Below are 19,475 nucleotides of genomic sequence, written 5' to 3' on the forward strand. Positions count from 1 at the left end.
GCATGAATGAGGATTAGCAATTAAGATAATTTCTTGTGTTTTCCTCTTCAGTTTTCAGTCTGAAGGAAATGCTGCTTTTAGAGCTTTTAGCTCAGCTGTTTCATTGATCTGTGTTGTGCTGCAATGATAAAAATAAGGAAAAGGATGTTTCAGTTTGGTTTTTTTTGCCAACTCTTTTTGTTCTGAACTGCCTTTGATTATGAAGTAGTATGAATTATTGGGTTTTTTGACTGTTCAGGATTATCAAACAGAGTGCATTTGTGCTGTTTCTTGTAATATATTTTAAACACAAATAAGTTTTAGGGTTATTTTATACAGAAACTTTTGGGGCCCAACTGCCAGTTCCTATGTACTCAAAGACATCTGAAATCCTGCCTGCTCTTTGTAGTCCCTCTTGATTACTCAGGAAAAGGTCCTGTTTTTCTTTAATGGGAATCTTCCTTGGGAATCAGCTTCAGGATGAAGGTCTGTCTTTTTATTCATCTCTCAGTTGGACTCCCTTTGGCTAATATTGCGAGATAGTATTAATACTTTGCTGTCAGAACTTGTCAATCCAGAGAAAGCAAGTGTGACTCATTGGAAAATGTCCCCATGAGAAAGAGACTTTCACAACTGCCTATCTGAGTGCACGGAAAGATAAATGCTACGCTTCAGACTTTCCCTCTAGAGAGAGACTGTTCTTCAGGAAAAGTCAAACCAGACACATGCTCAAAGTAGGCTCAACAGATTTTACAAGATATGACATAAACGACAAAGAATTTCTAGCAGTGGCTCTCTGCAGACAGATTTATGGAAGATCGAGGGCTTGAGGATTAAACTCTCTGTTGGCTGGGGTGAGACAACCTGATTATTCTGTCCAGCTGGAAAAGAGACTAGTAGCAAAGTCTGTCTCAAGAAAATCAATCTATTTAAATGGTGCAATGCTGTCTTCAGCTGGCAGTGCCGGATTGACACTGAACATAAACACTCACGGGTTGTGGCTTGCATTGATATCCTTAAGAGTACAACAAGAGGCATGAGGAAAATGGTACGAGGTGTTAAATTCATCACCTCAGAAACTGAACAAAGTGAACAAAAAGTAAATTGAAGTAAATTGACTTTGTATAGTAGGGAGCTATGCAGCTATAGGCCATCAGCAAGATGCATCCAATATGTGAAATGAAGGTTAATGTTCCATTTAACCCAACTAAATATTTTTGATATGAAAGTAAACTGAGAGAAATATACCTCAGAAATTCTTACTGCTAAAATTGTGCTTTATATTCCTTACACTGATGGATTTTATTTTGCATTTTCACTGAAAATCATGCAGCCAAACAGATCTCTGCTGGCATCTAGAAGGTTCGTGTGGAGAAGCAAGGAGCTGGAATCACAGTATGGGAAAAATTATGTGAGTAAAAATAAATGGGGAAAAACTCTGTATAATGGCATTTTTAAAAAGATGCAGGTGACCCTTAACTTCAGATGACACACTTTTTAATTAATGAATTTATTCATTTAAACAAAACCACCCTGGAAAACATGAAGATAATTATTTGTACAATTTTTATTAAGTGTCACCTGACAGAATGTCTAAAATATAATTAATTAAATGCAGAACCAGAAGATAGAGACTAAAGAGAAACACATTTTCTTAAAAGTAATGCTGAAGGCCATGTCCTGAATATATTTGTGTATCTGTTGCTTTCTAACACAACCATGGTTAGAACTGATCCAGGTCAATGCTGGGATCACAAGATTGAAAAGTCTTATCTAATTTTTGCTTTTGTGAGTAGTTCTGATGGCTTCTGTGTGACTGTGTCCACAGTGGTGGAGGGCAGTAAATCTGTTGTCTTGCTCCAAATTGCATCTCTCTAAACACATACGCAAGTTGCAAGGATCCACCAAGCAATATCTCTGTGTATAGGCCTGTACATCGTTCTCTCTGATGTTCCCCTCTTATACATTCCTCAGCCAGAACTTTTTCTCTAAGGATCATCATTGGAGTCTGCTCAAGAGTAGTACCATTGTGGTGATGCACTCTGGACACATAGTCTTTTCTCTGCCTTATTTCCATCATGGCAATAGTAAAGGTAATGTGCATGGTCCTACCTATCCTCCCTCAGCCTTTCCTTCTTTGTCCCAGGGGACAGTCTGGCCCGTGGTGTGTTTCCATTTGGCCAGCTGCCTTTACAGCATAGAAGATGAAGAAGTGCAGATTGATGGAAGAGCTGAACTTCTTTTGGGTAAGCTTATAAACTTTTACAGTGATTTGGGGAGCTTAGGTATCTCTAAGTACCACCATTCCTCTAAGGCACCACCGCACCTGTAAGTTATGGAGGGTTACCACTGCAGGAGGTTTGGGGGCCAGCCTACACCCCAGTTTTTCTCATTCACTTCTGCTGGGATTGGGCTCTCCTAATGATGTGGAAAAGGGAGAAGTCACCAAGTCAGCTTTCTGTATGGCAACAGGGAAATGTAACATGCAGGATTTCCTCCATGTGCTTATCTGGGGGAATGATGTGGAATAACTATAATAAGTAATTTCTCCTTTAAAAATGAGAAATTAATTAAAACCTTGTGCTGTTACCTTCTGCTCTTCACCAATAAACCCCAAAGTACCTGATGAAAAAACATCGGTAGTATTATCCCCATTTTATAATGCAGATATCAATGTCTGGGTGTCATATGTGCTAGAGTCTATAATTTCTTTAGCTGGATTAGAGCACTGTATTGCTTCAGAGAACTGAGTCCAGCATTATTTAACCAAGGCCAAAGAGAAGTCACAAGCTGTTTTAGGTTTATAATAAAAATTTTCTGGTTTTCAATCCTTTGCTCATTCCACTCAACCATACTGGCTCTCTGAAGTGCTAGCCATGCGGAAGGAAGAAGATGCTTTATGATCCTTGATGACTATAATGTAGCAAATAAAGCTCTAGGGTGCTTTCAAACTCACAGTGATCTCGTGGGGTGGAAAATTAATCATGCTGCAGCTACTGGAGAATATATTTTTTTTACATTAGCTGCTTGGGTCTTTTTCCAAACCAGAAGATGATAAAGCGCTTCCCACTACTGGATAAAGACAAAAGAGCGTGTCATCAACACAAGCAGTAAAATAAGCTGAATAAGCTTGTTTGGACTCCTGGTTACTGATCTAATTCTTTTACAATCATTTTTGGCTCTAGAAATAAGAACTATTTGCAAAATAAAGAGGGTTGGTTTTTTTTCAATGCCCCAGTCAGATTGTTCCAAATGTTGGCTCTCAAATCCTTGATCTAGTCTTTCAAACTTAGCTGCCAATCTTTCCTTACTACAGAATGTTGGTATACTCTCTATAAATGTATAGACAGTTAAACTTTTGGAAGGTGCTTAGAAATTGTTCCCTGTACCAGTAGATGTAGCAAAAATAAAACGCAGGCAGTAGTTTGAGGTTTCTTGAGACTCCTGATATTCCTACAGAAAAAAAATCCTAGCTTTGTTTTTTCCACTGCTTTCTCACAGACCAATTGTGTCTTCTTACACCAGAGATCTTTCCAGATACCTCTTTCAAACTGGAAATATTTGGGGAAGGGGGGTGTCCCTTTAGGGTCTCTGATTCTGTATGTGTGGGGTAGTTCACAAATGTTCCAGGTTCACACTCACAGGGTTCATTTTCCAGCTGAAAGCTTGCCTTTATCCAAATAAGGCCATCTGGGGTTTCCAGTGTGGTTATAGTCTCCTTGTAAGCCTGTAACATTCCCCTCTTCACAGGATGCAGCAGTCCATGAGCCCTGGCATTTTGTATACTCAGAGCAAGGTCAAGCTCAGCAGTTTCCACCTTGGTGTTGTTACATCACTGCAGCAGGGATAAAAAAAATGGATATCATGTGGTTACCACAGCAGCTCTCTGGTTTTGCAGTGCTGCCACCCTTTCATCACATTTCACCTCTGCCACCTTCTTGTAACCAGTAAGTAAAAACCTAATACTGAACTTGGAAGGGAGGATACTTTTCTTTGACTAGCATCTGCCTTCAACTTAACTGAGTACTTTTTCTTAAGATAAAATGGAGCCCTGTTGCAAAACAATTGATATTTACCTGTTCTTTTAATTCCAGCAATGGAAGAATCTTTCTACCCAAATTAAAATGCTAGGATTGGGACTCTGTGGTAACTAAAGATTTTCTCTTTTAATTGCAGTCTCTTGGTCTCAAGAAGGTGCTGCACATCATCATCTCTCCACACCAGACCACTTGACTGCAGGTTCCTACTGAGGAGGAAAACTGGAAGTTCAACAAGAACAAGTGAAAGAAGTACTGAAAAAAACATCCTTGGTAAAACCTGTTGGTCACTTTTAGGTTTTTCAGCTGTTCTTATGCAAAGCTGCAGCATTTGCTAGAGCATGCTGGGGAGCTGTGTGCAGGAGAAAGGTCAGGAATAATTGTGAGGGTTGTCACCCACAGAGTTACTAAGGTTCCCATGAAATATTTTGTTTTGCAGACAGCTGTTTCCTGACATAAACTGGGCACAATCCTTGTTAGCCCACTGCTCTACCACAAATTTAATTTGGAGACTTATGAAATACCTCAGCAAGATGAGAAAACTAAATCATTAAAAAATAGGTTTTTAATGATAAATTTATATTTTTGCAACATAAGGACACAGAACAAGAACTCAGGATGCATTTTGACTATGGACCTTGTGAAAAGTGGTAAAAACAATGCAAATTACCTAAAATGTTACAGTGGTGTCTCAATTGCTAGTACAGGGCTTACTTTCACTATATATCAGGCCCTTTACTCTTCTCAGAAATTCAAAGGGTCTTGGGAGTGTAATGAAGAGGCTGTATCTCATTGTTGTAGCTGAATTTTTGACTAAGAAGTAAGCACGGTCTCAGTGCAGACCCTTATCCATAGGCTTACAGCTACCATTGTCTTTTCGCATTTATTAAGTAAGTATAAATCAGTCACATGAAAGATTCTGCCCCAGAGCCTGCTTATTTGGGCACCCTCTTTCAGTGTGGCATCTGACCCACTAAGTTTTCAGAACTATATAGAGCAGTAATACTCTCACTCAACCCTTCATCTACTCAAGGGAACACAGTTGCTTCAACAGTTATGTTGCTGTTTGAGTTCTTGTTGGGGTAAGTTCCTAGCTGTGCACGGTCCCTGAAGAGTTTCCAGTCCTCCCTAGGAAGTGGTGCCCTGATTCACTGGTGTTTCCACAGAAAAGTAGATGTCCTTGGACAGCCATTAGTGTGGAGGGAAAGAACTGCTAATGAGAGTGAAACCCAGGGAGGGCTTTAAGCATCAAGATAATATTCAGTCTATTCAGTGCAGTGCAGGGAGAAAGTGCAGAGGATGGAAACCTTAGGAGGCTCCTGTTGTGACATTGCTGCTACCTCAACTGTTTAAAAAAACCCCAACAAACAGATTTTTAGGGATAGAGCTATGACAGGAAAGCTTATGGGGGAGTAAAAAGCTTTCCTCACTAAGTATGTGGTCTCGTATAGTATCCAATGCCATTTCAGATGCAAATCACAGGGTTTTATGCTGTCATTAAATAAAATTCCAGAAGCATGAGGAGCACTGAGAGCCTGAAGAGATACTTAGCAACCTGAGGATGGATGTCCAAATATTAGCTGATACTGTGGAAAATATTTGTTTTGCTTGAAATGTATCTCATGAGCATCTGATGAGATGATCTTCTCTATAGTCAACAGTTTTAGCTGCTTTCCTTCCAGTTATATACTGAAAGATATAAAAAATGACATTGTGATGTGAAACAGACAGAAACTCAAGCAGCAGTGTGTACCATTGTCCTTCTGCTTCCATCCTCGTGGTATCTGTCCGTCTCCTCCTTCCTCTCTGCAGATGTTGAATAATGCTGGAGAAAGGATTGTGGTTGAATGGAGTTTGCCACTAAGGGCTCTGGAGAACTGAAAGGAAGGATCTGAGACATAGCAGGACATCTTTTTTAATTTCTACTGTCTCCTGGCGGTGAAGTAACGTACAATGCCAGTAAATAATAAGATTCTGCAATAATTTGTCCTTCAGTGACACAGAACCTTTCCTTCAAAGTTGCTCAATATGCCATTTTCTTTCTCATGCTTTTGTTGTGATACTATATTGAATTTCTGTTTCCTCCCCACTTCCAATTAACGCAAGATGAGCCTTTTTTCAAAGGCCCTGTGGGAGTTAGGCACCCATTTCTCAGCAATTTTCCATCTGACCTGGCACCAAATTTACTTAGACAATTCCTGAAATCTCACTCGTAGAGTTTGATCGTTAACTAAAGAGTCCTCATTGGAAACTATGATTATTACAAAGGTTACCGGCAATAAACATTACTTTGTTATGTCTGTGACGTGTGTGCAGTTGATTCATAACAATAATGACACTTTTCACCTAGGTAGCTCTTTTCATCTGAACTGAAGGATGAGAGTCAATATTTCCATTTTTCTGGTCTTTCATATAAATCTCTGCATTTGTCATTGACAAATGAAAGAGCTTCAGAAATGTTTTCCCCATCATTTGTCTCTTGGAACATAAACCAAACAAGGAAAGTTCACGTTGTATCACAAAGAGTAGGAAAAAAACCCGAGTTTGTTGGCTCAGAGAACTTAGCAATGGCAGATATGATGAAATAGCTGGGGGACATGCTGGGCCCCACACTAAGTGTAATGGAAGGCATGCAGTCAGTGCGTGGACCGAAACGCCCTTTCTAGGTCCTGGGGCACCATATGTGGGCCTTAATAGCATAGCCTGCCCCTTGCCTTTCAATGCTATGGTATGTAGATAATAGGGTTTTTCTTGTGCACTCTCCATGTATTCACTCAAAATCAGCATGTAACAGTGAATCATTGTGACATGATGTTCCTTTTTCAAGCACAGTGAGAAAGATATTTTCCAGATAGAGTTCAGTTTGTTTTCTTTTATGTGTGATGGGAACCACACTTGGTATTTACAGACTTTTAACATTTCCTCACAACCACAACTATTCGGGCTTTTACTACATGTGAATCAAAGGTGTCTGACAAAATCCTTCGTCAGCAAGAAGCCAGGTAAAAGGAGGAGTAAGTGCAGGAGAAGCTCTCTGGGTAAGGACGCTGCTATGTACTTCCTATGCCACCTATTCTGTTTTCTTCCCTTTGCACAGCAAAAATATAGTAATAGAAAGTTCACAAGTAGGATTTTTGATTTGGGTTGCTCTGCAAGTAAAATGTAACATATCATTCTAAAAGCTCTTGTTTCTCAGGCATCAAATAATCAGTTCCTAAAGACAACACCTCATTCAGTCTATTTGTTAATGTGTCTAATGTTATTAGAACTGGCTATGCTGGGAGGTGTATGGATGCACAGTCCAAAGAGACGTAAGTCTCAGAGGGAGGTGGAGTAATATATTTCATCACTAGGAACTGTATAGAAAAAAACTGTATAGAAAAAAGGTTGCAAACTCTTGTCTTAATCTGAAAAATCCTTCCCAATGTTTCTGGCAAATTGGGTCTGCTCCCCCTTCTGTCCCTGGCTTTTAATGTAAAAAAGAAAAAGTGATGTCAGAGAAGTAAAAGCTACAAGAAAACCACAAAGTAAAATAAAAAATATACATAATTAAAAACATATCAGTGAATGGCTGTTCTGTGGTTTCTGTAATGTGGACCCCATAGGAGAATGCAGCGTGTGAGACTCTGGATGTAGCTATAACTCTGGAGCTCTTTTTCCTAACTCCAGTGATGTGTCCTCAGGGAAAAAGAGATTCTTCCCAAGGATGATTTAAAAATATTAAATGGAGTTTTTCCATGAGATGATCTACAAAAATACCCTTCAATAAGATGAGCAAAAAGCTCATGACGGGATGCTCTTACTGAAAGCCCCCAGCAACAACAACAAAAACTGGCTGTGGAGACAGCAATGAATTGAAGCTCTTCAAAAGCCTAGAAAAATAAAATCATTCAAAGAGTAATGGGTCATATGAACCTTAGCTGCTTGCCATGAACTTGTATGTCTGAGATTAAAAAAGACTACTGCTGTTGTTGCACTGATTCTGTGGTTTTAGGTCTCTGCTCTTCCAGCTGTGCTCTGCAGAAATTATATTTGTATCTATCTGATCCATCCATTGCCATTGTCACACATCAAGTAAGAAAAGTTGTCAATTTTACAATTTTTCCTCCTTTTTAGTCACAGTTTTTGGAACAAGGAAAGAGTTGCAAAAGGACTTAGGTGCTTCCTTGCAGGGTATCAGAAATGGAGAAGGAACAAAGTATAACCTGATGAAGTTTGGCTTTAACATACCAGATTTTATCAATAAAATTTATCAAGCCTATTTTGGTTTTCTTTGCTGAAAATTTTATTCAATTGGAGATTTCTAAAGTGACAGTAAATATAGCAAGAACTTCTATTCTGTATCTTAGTGTATTTGGTCTGGGAATAATTAAAAAATCTTAGAGCTGTGTTTGGACACCAAACCTGGGGTTCAGGGGGGTGCAGAGGGTGGTTGGAGGAGTGTGCAGGTGGACTGGATACTGTTAGAGGACTGGGTTGGGTGGAGGGGATGACACCTGGTATAATTGTGCTCACACAAAGCTCTGTAGGACACTGGTGCAGATGTACCTGTTGTCTCCTTGAAGGCAGCCTGGATGAAAGCTGGACTCCCTGATCTTCCTGGTGGCATTCCTGCAAAGGCAAGCAGGCGTTGTGGATGTAAACCCAGCAAGGACAGAGCAGGTAAGAATTGAGAGCATCTTAAAATATGAGGTATCTGATTTTAATTTCCTGGGTGCAGCGGGCTCGAGGACACTTTAGCTATATGCAAACATGCATAAAAATGTATTAATGTACATGTAAATACATAAATAATAAGGATGTTAGTGGTAGTTGGCCTTGGTCCTTGCTTCACGTATAACCAAGTGCCTTTATCTGCTTAAAAATAAATTGGGAAGGAAATAATTCAGTGATTTCTCTGATTTTGGTCATTTTCTTTTGATCTACTATGATAAGCCACGCTTAGAAGATTGGAATCTTCCCCTTTTATAACTGATGCTGAAAAATATAATAGTTCAATTTGAACAAAAGTTTTACTGTGAGGGAGAATCATTGTGTGGGGTTTTTACTGTGTGAGATGAATTGTCAGGCTACCATTGCTTGTTCTGGCAGTGAGTCTAGTCAATGTGGCTGGACCAGCAAATGGTCATTTCTGTGATGTCTTTCTGGCGGGGTTGTGTTGTGGTTAATGCTCTTCTAACATTGTTTTACCCTATTTGATGACACTAGTCCCTGAAAGAATCCAAAAAACTTATTTAAAAATAAATGTAATTTAGCTTAAATGTAAAGTCAAAATATCTAATATCCTGTTTTATTTCTCTTAATCTGCCTGGGCACCAAGAAGCAGAAAAATCCGATTTCTGGCCATATGTTACAGATCTAGATTTCTGACTTCATGGTTCCTATGACAGGGAATGGAGTTCAGCTGGCTCCATGAAGTCTATTAGAGGTATTGTTGTGCAGATATATTTTACCTGGAAAGCACATTAGCACATGGGTGGAGATAGCTAGAAATTTTGGAATAAAATATGCAAACAACTGAGTTTTATTCTGAACTCACTCTTCTTTTGCACATTGGAATATTTTTATTTTGCCTTTTTTTTTTCTTGTAAAATGATTCCTTTGGATTTTTTTGGCCCTTTTTTTTTGTTTGCATTTTTGTCCTTTTCACTCACGACTCATTGTTACGAACTTTTATCTACTTTCTGAATATAGTCTGTCTTTTACAAGATTGATCTAAAAGATTCCTTTTATTAGCACATTCCCTGATTTGTCTAGTGTATGCTCAAAACTGCCGCATGAAATGGAAGGTGTCTTTGCATTCCTTTGCCTTTGTCACTTATGCATGTCACTTTGTCATGCATATTGGGTGAGAGCTTTGGTTGCAGTTGTTTAGACATATATCACTTCATTTCTGTTTGTCTTGGTTAGTTTTACCTCTTCTAGAAGGTACCTTTCTCTGCTCATCTGAAAGAGATTGTTCCAGTTTGAAACAAGCAGTGTTGTGCAATTTGTTGTGGGTTGATTTGTGATAGGTTGGAGGGGATGGGGAAAGGTTTCACAGCATTGACTAGAAACAAATATGCACAACTTTTACCTTCCTAACCCCTCTACTCACCCGCTTCCTGTTCCCTTTATTGCAAAAGTTAATCTCATTAGAAAAAAATAGCACAGTATCTTTTAAAAGTAAAAAAAATATGTTTCTGAGCCTCTTCTTTACTTTTTTTGGGAGATGGGTGCTTAAAGCAGAGTTACAGAGTTGAAATGTCTTGTAGGATGCCTGATGCTTTGAAGAAAGAGTTGAGGAGAGAATGTATATCTGCTTTGCATAGCAGACAGTTCACAAAATGTTGTATTTATAGATAGAGAAGCAAAGAAAACTCCACCAACACATCATCTGGGTCTTGGGTATGGATTTACAATAACCTCCAAGCCAGTGAGTGATTCTGGCTTCCTGCAATGACATTGAACTCTGTCAGTTCACTCCATCTTACAACAAATTTTATGAGCTCAGGAAGTCATCCATGGTACTTCTCAGGCTTTTTATCATTAAATACATGTTTTCAAGATGGATGCAAAAGCAGGGTGTGTTTTGCAGGCTTGAACTCTGTAACATTTTCCTCGACTTGTGCAATCTTTTTCTCAGTATTTGATAATGCACAGTTTTATCAGCTGTCAGTTACAAGAACTTGCTGTGGGAGTTTCGCAAATAAACTGCAGTTCAGTGGTAACTGAGAGACGTGAAAGCTATGTCCTTGAGTGCCTATTCCTTTAAATTTCTTAAAGATTTAAACTGGTAGACTTTTATATATGGAGAAAGGTTCAGGCGATATAATCAAGTATTCTGCAAATTTGGATTTTCTGAAACAGCTGCGTATCTGGATAAACTGTTTGATAAGTTACCAGGGACAGTTTCTGGGTGGTGTTTGTGCTCTCTACACGTTGTGCTAAGTGCTGTTCAAACTACTCTTGACTTCCAGCCAACAGATGGGAAAGTCATTAGCCATCGGATTTGAACAACAGTTGCTTTCTGTGTTTACATAGTCTTGTACATGATCTGTATGTTGAGAAGTTATAAACTGAATGGGAAATGTCTGATGCCTTCTCAACACAACTTGTGTAAAACATCACAGTAATTAGCAGAGGGTTAATTTAGTGTAGTGCAGGACTCTTGTCCAGCACGGGGCGAGGGCTGTAGCAGCTAGCTGAAAGGGGGACAGTTACATGGTGAGACAACAGGAGCCATCTGGAACAACAGCACAAGGCCAGTTTGTGACTAGGGCATGAAGTACATTCTTGTCACCGAAGACAATAGTCCTAGTAGGTGTAAGAGCAGTACCTCAGGGACCTAAATCCTACTAGTCTTTAGTCTAATGTATGCATCTGCAGCACATTATCTCTAATCTGCTCAGTCTCAGCAGAGTTGCTGGGGTAATAATTTCTTAAAAGTAAACTGTTGTGGACAATCTCTAGAAAGTATTCTGCACAACCGATATGCTATTGACACCAAGTTTGGCATTACCCTCTTTTTTCTTATTGCCTAAATTCCTCAACAAATAAACACATGATCAAATTAATCCTACCATTCAGGGGTTTATAATAGGGATGGAATTGGCTCATAATATTTAATTTATGGGTAAAGAATCTCCATTAGTTTGTAATGTTTCCCTGTGCTGTAATAATGCAGAAGGTGGTTAGTGCAGAACCAATATTTTGTCAAGGTACCTGCAGGCTGGCTTGGAAGAAGTAAAACAGTCCAGATAAGAATTACTTCAGCAGTGGCCGTTACAGATTAGTTATTTATTTACTTTCTGTAATCGTATTATTGCAAATATATATTGAATTACTTTTGTATTGAAAAAAAATTCCATGAGAGGGGAGAATTTTCAAAGATTTAAATGGGTCAGCTAACAATAACTTTGAACGTGACTCAAACATTTCTTTGTTCCTCAATGATTCATTTTGTAATACCCGCAGATGTGACTGTACTGTCCTCTGCAAGGATCTGCAGGTCAGGTAATTATTGGCAAAATACCTAGCAGAATGGTTAGCTGAGAGAGGTACAGTTTGGAGACTCAAGTTGTAGAGACCTTATGAAAGGGCATTTCAAAGCTTAAGAGGTCATACATGGTGTAACCTGGCTTTGAATCACTGCCAAATAAAAGAAGTAGCATTTCAGCCTACTCAGTACAGTGGCTACACAAAGCACAAGGCAGAAAACAGCCTGGAATTTCTCAGTCATTTCAGAAAATTTCTGCAGAAATTTTTGTGCCTTCCTAGCAATATGTACTATGAATGCATTGCTGTAAACATGGATTTATCTCTAAATCAACTAGAAGACACCATTCTTCTGATTGTAATGGGTGTTACATATTTATTAAAGGGAAAGTCTGCCACAGAAAGAGCTTTTTCCTCTTCCCCTGATATGTTAATATTTTTTTAGGAACAGGCCCCTGAAACATCTTGGAAAATGTCACTGAGCTTTGCATTCTGTCTGAATACCTACAACATCAAAAGAAGTTGGTAGTCGTGATAGTCAAACAAAAAAACCAGCAGGAACTACACTATTACAAAAGCAGAACTGTGTGTAAAATTATTTTCCATTTATTAAAAAAACATATTCTAAATGCAGCTGTCAGAAACTTTGATCCTGACACTTCACCACTGCAGTCAATGAGTATTCTTTTACTTGGCTGATGATGAAGTCCTTGGTCAGAAATAATCTGTCTTTTCTTTCTCTCTCCATAAATACACATGCACACAGACTCATACATGTATCTATGTACCTACATGAAAGGGATTAAGAACACAGATATTTAGCCATTGCCCTGGCCTAGGAAAATTTTCAAACACTTTCTATTTTTCAAAGCAGAAGCACAAGCCCAAGGATGCATACCTCATTCTCCATTCAATCAGGACCCACCATTTACCTCTGTGAAAAGTGAGTGCAAAATGCTACCAGCATGAGTAAAGCAATTTCTAGTTTCTTCACATAAGCATGACATTATAAAGCATAAGGAAGTGGAAAAGCAGGTCCTCCGTTTTGGCAGAATCAGGTCTCTAGATGCTGTTCCCTCATGTGCCAAGTTTTTCTTGCCATATTTCTCAGGTAATTAAGTTTGTTTACGGGAAGACTTGTTCCTTTTCCCGTCTGTCCCCTCTTTATAGTGTTTTTGCCCTAAAATCCCATGCTGAATAGAGATAGGTATCAGGACTACTATACCTCTCTTGCAAAGCAGCAAACTGAGTCAAAGATACAGATAATTGATATCAGTGTGAATTGAATTAAAAGTTTCTGGCTTCATGCTAGTGACAATCCTCTAACACTTTCTACCTGCTGGTTAGTAGTCTAAGGGCTTTGCATTTGTATCTTCAGCACCTTTTATTTAGTGTATCCTGTGACCACAGGCTGACACATCACATCCAATTCTGTGAAAATGAACAGTTGGAGGACTGACTAAGGCAGATTTTTGAAATCAAAGGCATTTATTTATTTAATGAAAGAGCGTAACATGGGAATATTTCCAAACTAAACCTCTCACTTCATAAGCATTTCTGTACAAACCTTTGGAGTTAGTATTAATTTCCTTATACGGTTTAAACCAACATGACCTTAAATTATGAGAAGTCTCTCATTTGGACGTATTACTAGCTAGGTATAACATAGCAACATGCATTATTTTTTTTTCAGTTCTGAAGTTATCAATTTTTGAAAAATGCTGGTCATATTTCCTTCTTCATGCATTTCCTCTTAAACTTCCTTATTCAGACAGAAGACACTTCTGCTGATCCTTGTGTTGTTACATTAAGTAATTAGGATTTTTTCTCTAGGTATAAAAAGTACAGAAAATTACACAGATCTTAGTCCTGTTTAGGGCTGGATGTTCCAGCTGTTATCCAGCAAAGCACTGAAGCACATATTTAACTTGCAGCACCTCAGGACTCTAATTCATATCAATGGATTTACTCAAGAATTGTAGGGGTTTAGGACCAGAATTCTCAGCATCCTACTGAAGGAATAGATTAGGATGTGAGGAAGTAAGGGCAGACTAATAAGCAAAGACCTGCTCATACCCTGATCTTTGAGATATTCTGAAATTTTATGAGGAAGACAGTGAGAGCCAAGCAGTCTAAGCCCAAATAATTTGCTCTTTTTGATTAGGGGTTGTGCAAGGGCTAACAAGGAATATTACTGCTCCTAGGAGATGTTGCTACACATATAAATGGCAACAAAGAGAAGCCTGTATTTGGATGGCATTGACTTGGAAATACAAAAGGAAAAACTGCAGCTCTGCTGAGCAGGGTGGGGTAACGAATTGAAGAGAGTAAAAAAAATCAACTTTTCTTGACGTGAAATTCAACTATATTTTCCCCAGGAAAAACGAAATATAATACTGGTAATTTATACAGACAGTTGAACAAATTGAAACCATATACAGAAAATTAAATTATGCTTTTATGGAAAGAACAGAACACTTTTAACAAGCACTACCTAGAGCCAGCAGTCTTTCACTATATAACTTGCAGGGTATTTTAATTATGCTGAGGTCAGAATGGCTGTTTCCAGCTTTAATCAGCTAATTCAAGATTTTTTTTAGTCTGAAAAAATATATTTTTTGTTCTTAGATTTTTATATTCCAAATATGAATTAGAAATAAAACACAATGTATCCCTAGATTTTGAAAATCCCAGGTTACATTTATGAAAATATCCTTGAGTACACTAAAAGATTAAAGATAAAACTACTTTGGTAAAGTGTGTGCCTCAATTTTAGTGTTTTGCAAATTTCTTATTCTTAACCATTGTATTTAAGCCTAATTTTATGTTGTATGGTAGCTTGGTATGTTTTACAAAGAGATGGTTAAAAAATAAGGAAGCAATCTCTTAAAACCATGTGGGTGTTCTTTGTTGCAAGAACTGAGCTATATTCTGTCAGTTGTTAATGGATATTTTTATTGTCTATTTTCAAATATTGGCTGACTGATAGCAAGAGTGAGTTAGATGTAGAGGAATTTTATGCTTTTTCCATATCATTTCTGAAAGCAAGTGCCATGTTGCTGTAGTTGTGCCTGTTTCCTTATACAGAAAATGAGTAAAGAATTAAAACTGAATGGATCCTTTGTTTATATGGCAAATATAATATGAATTCATAATGGTAAATATGTTTTACCTGAAGCAGGCACTGAGTAAAATGCAGAAGCATACCTTTACACTGGAACTGAAATAGCAACCTAACCATGGTCTGTTTTTCCAATGGTCGTGAACACCAGGATGAAGAATCACTCCTTTTTGCTTTTGCTGTTTCAATGAGGCAGGGGAGGTTTAGATTAGATATTAGGAAGAATTACTTTACTGAGAGAGTGGTCAGGCACTGGAACAGCCTGCTCAGGGAGGTGGTGGAGTCACCATCCCTGGAAGTATTTAAGAAGCGTGTAGATGTGGCTCTTCAGGGCATGCTCTAGTTCCCAAGATTGTTGGTTTGTGGGTGGGTGTGATGTGGTGGGGTGTTGTGCGTGTTGTTGCTGTTCGTTTTTTTTTTCTTTGTGGTTGGGCTCGATGATCTCAGAGGTCCCTTCCTCTGATGATTCTGTGATTCTGTGATTTGTTTGTTCATTTGTGTGCAATAGAGCATTTTCACACAGAGGATGTAGAATGTAACTGGTTCATAACTGCCTTGTGTGAAGATACCCTCCAGAGAAGTTGGAGGATGTGGTTTGAAATGTCCTCAGACAGAGAAGAGAATTTGAGCCTGTCTCTTCCATATCCTGGTTGGGGAGATTAATGAGATTTGTACTGGAGCTTACAGTATGAGGTGGAGAGAGGAGTAATGATGGGGTAACTTGCTCCCATTTAACACAAAAAGAAAAGAATATTTCTGCTCATCATTTTGAAAGAGAGGTAATAGATACCTATATTCAGGAAATGATCCCTAACTCAGGGGGTACTTTTCTGCAGGTTTAATGAAGAGGCGAAATTTAGGCTGTGTTCTTAGGTATTCCTTTTTGCTCAGTTCTAGATGGTTCCCTCCCCAGAGACTTCACTGCTTTGAATCTCATTTGGAGATGTCTAATACTTCCCTGGCATCACTTTGCGAGTCTGTTCACCTAATATGGGGTTGTGAATGTGACTTGGCCAAAAAGTTAGATTTATGATGCTTCATTATTGCAGCTTGTAAATAATTTTGTGGCTCTAGCTCAAATAGACTACTTTTTTTTCCTTTATACCTGATGATTATCTGAGTTGGATGTTATTTAAGAGAAGCAGCATGGGCATGGGCAGGATACCCCTTAAAAATAGATTAAATCAAAATAGCATTTGAGAGGAATGAAGATGTCCAAGAGTATATTATATCCTATAATTAAGATATGTGTTTGCTCAGATTAGACCCAAAGGAAGGATGGCGTATCCTCCAGCTGCTTTCTGCACATCTGAATCTTCATCAAATGCTTGAGCCTTTGTATTGAAGAATCTACAGTTTTGGTTACCCATTTTCTTTGCTTAGGTATGGATAGATAAAAATCACTGCATGTTCAGAATGACAGTAATGAAGTATAACTGGAACTCTATTTTCCCTTATAAAAGGGGGGATCTTGCTGCAACTCAAGAGAGTCTGGCCTTACAGAAGCAACATAACTTTCATTTATGTGTGTGTATACATCCCAAAACGATTCATAATCATTTCCATTCCTTGATTGGATGACAGCCATTTGGTTAGTCATCATTCAAGTGCAGGGAGACCATGAAGCTTTTGAAAGCTGCATTTGAGACAGCAGAACTGCCAAAAACATCCAAGTGCGTAACTTGACTATCCAATTATATTAACAAATGATGATGGCTAGAGCTTGAGATGGTGGAAAATGAAATGTGGACCTAATTTTCTACTAGTAATACCTTCTAAAATGACACTCCACTATTTCATGTTAGTTTTTCCCGTCCCTGTCCTTTTTTCCCACTTTTGCTTCTCCAGGAGTCTTATCAGTCTCAGCTTTTATGCCATTGAATGGCTGTATTGTTGAGCATCATTTTTCTAGATAAATATCTCTACCACCACAGAGGGCATTTCTTTTTATTTCTTGTTTGTACGGAGCAACTTTTGTCTGTGGGTTTATTCTCCACTTTCGGAAGATTACCTAATGTCCATCACACCTGAAATAAACAAAGCCTGGTTCAACATTATCTGCAAATCCTGGCTTGGCAAAAAAACATCAGCATGCAGCAAAAATAGCAAACTGTTCACCCTACTAGCAAGAAAATGGCAATACTGCCAGCTTTTATTATGATACTGTGACTAGTATGATTCTCATTGTCCACGCTCCTGAAAGGAAGGAGATAGATAAAAATTTGTTAAAAGAGATTTATTTATAGTCTTCCTGTTTGCACAAAAAGTTTGAAAATTTGACCTCAATATACCCTAAAGGCTTTAACCCAGGAAATGGAATGTCCTCATGTCTATATTTTTAGATTTCATGGTTTTAAGCTTCACTGTAGGACTTTCTGGGTTTTACTCGGAGTGTTTGAGTGTTTGAGGTTAACAGCACGAGAATGACTAATAAAATCATGAGTTTTTATAATCAGCAAAATATAAGATTACATTCAAACTACAAGTCTGAGTGCAAAGGATAGAGAACAGATGTATTTGACATACTGTTTTTTCCTTCTCACAAACCATATCTTAAAATACTTCACAGAATTAAAAGCACAGAAAAAAGTCTCACTCCAATCCTATTTAACTGCTAGTCTGGGGAAACAGAAATTAAGATGAGACATGTGATTTCATCTGAGGTTAGAAATGTGATCAGGGATTAATGAGACATAAAAATAAAGAGAATGTGGATGCAATAAAGTTATATGAAACAACATCTAAGAAGATGCTCGTACTCACAGTGCCTAGACTCTATAAACAGAGAAAGACTACAGAGCAGAGGTCAGAGAAGGTGACAGCTACATCTGTGAGGAAGGCTGCAGGCAATCAAGGCAGCTGGTTTACAAAAACGGAAAATACAAAAATGTGATTGGCATTTTTTACTAGATCATGGGATGCCTGCTTGTGACTTGGGGCGATGTGTTCAGACAGTGTTGCTTGTTAGATAAGATGAGTTTAATAACCATTTTGCTCTTGTGAGTGAACACATGCATTGAAATTGCTACACCATGGAGATCCTGTTACCATTAACTGATGTGCAGGTCCATCAGCGGATTTGTATTCTGCAGGACACAGTTGTCTTGAGGTTGACATGTTATATACCCTCTTTACCTCAAGTGAAATATAAAAGGCAGAAATCACAAACTCCAGTCTTCCTGAGGCAGAGGGAGATGGTCTTGTTGCCTGCAGGAGCGGTGCACTGGTAGAGGAGCTGTGTCCCCAGGTAAAAGAAGCATGGGAGAAGGTCAGCAGACTGCACAGCATCAGAGATGCTGAGAAAAGGATTGATTAGATCTTCTCAAAGATTCTGCAGAGACAATAACCTGAACCCCCGGGTACACTAAAGGAGGGACAGACAGAATCTATGTTCATCAGGTTGGGAAATGGAGACTCCCATGATGGTGAAGGCTGGAAGTTGATGACTTCTGGCACCAGGAAGACAGCTTATGCTCCACTTGCAGATCTGCAACTACAGAATATGTTCAGTGCCCTGGCTTCAGATGGGGGACTAGGAACTCACTCCAACAAAGCAACCAAGTCTGATGACCCTGAGTTATGCAGGAACACCAGGAGAAAGCAGCAAGCAACAGCAGCAGGCAGCTCCCCGCTTTAGGGGCTGGAGGCCCCATCTGATGACCAGACCTGCTGTCTAGGAAGGTTTGCTGGTTGCTGAGAGTTCAGACCTGGGACATTGTACAGAGGCTGCCTAGGCTTGAACAGCCCTTGGATTATTATCTCCTGCTGCTCTTCCACATGGCACCAATGATACTGCCAGGGGAGATCCTGACTGTTTCAAGTGTGACTGCATGACTAACCATCTGGAAAGCAGATTTGCAGAAAGGGACCTTGGTAAACTGTGTTAGGAAGATCATTGACAGCAGGTTGAGAAAGGTGATCTTTCCTCTTTGCTCAGCATTGGTGAGACACATCTGGAGTCCAGATTCCAGTACAGTGCTCCACAGTAAAGAGATACATGGACATACTGGAGCAAGTCCAGAAAAGATGAACAAAAACTATTAGGGACTGGAGCATTGGGCACTTGAGGAGAGGCTGAGTGAACTGGTTTTGTTCATCCCAGAGAAGAGAAGGCTCACTGGGGAATCTTATCAGTGTGTATGGTGGGATGATGGGATGATGTAAAGAAGGTGGAGCCAGACTCTTTTCAGTGCTGCACAGTGAAAAGAAACGAGGCAATGGGCATGAATGAAAATACAGGAAATTCTGTATAGATGTAAGATCTTTTTTTTTTTTTTTTTTTTTTTTTTTTAAAAAAAAAAAAAAAAAAAAAAAAAAAAAAAAAAAAAAAAAAAAAAAGTTCTAGGAAAAATATTAAACCC

At 38.8% G+C, this 19,475-nt stretch overlaps 1 protein-coding gene and 1 long non-coding RNA gene across 2 annotated transcripts in view; both read left to right on the plus strand.

Annotated features, from left to right (window-relative positions):
- Nucleotides 1-716: 716 nt before the first annotated feature.
- LOC106884604 lies at nt 717-7,148 on the plus strand. The gene is made up of 4 exons (XR_001411268.1): nt 717-1,390; nt 2,126-2,225; nt 3,730-3,926; nt 4,156-7,148. It is a non-coding gene; the product is annotated as an uncharacterized LOC106884604 (long non-coding RNA).
- Nucleotides 7,149-8,660: 1,512 nt separating this feature from the next.
- Nucleotides 8,661-19,475, plus strand: part of SPON2 (spondin 2, extracellular matrix protein) — a 55,815-nt gene continuing 45,000 nt past the window's right edge. Inside the window, exon 1 of the mRNA XM_014936105.1 lies at nt 8,661-8,678. The gene's annotated coding sequence lies outside the window, so the exon portion shown is untranslated. The remainder of the gene's footprint in view (nt 8,679-19,475) is intronic.

Source organism: Calidris pugnax, unplaced genomic scaffold, assembly GCF_001431845.1.
Source record: "Calidris pugnax isolate Ruff unplaced genomic scaffold, ASM143184v1 scaffold14, whole genome shotgun sequence".
NCBI classification, from domain to species: Eukaryota; Metazoa; Chordata; class Aves; order Charadriiformes; family Scolopacidae; genus Calidris; species Calidris pugnax.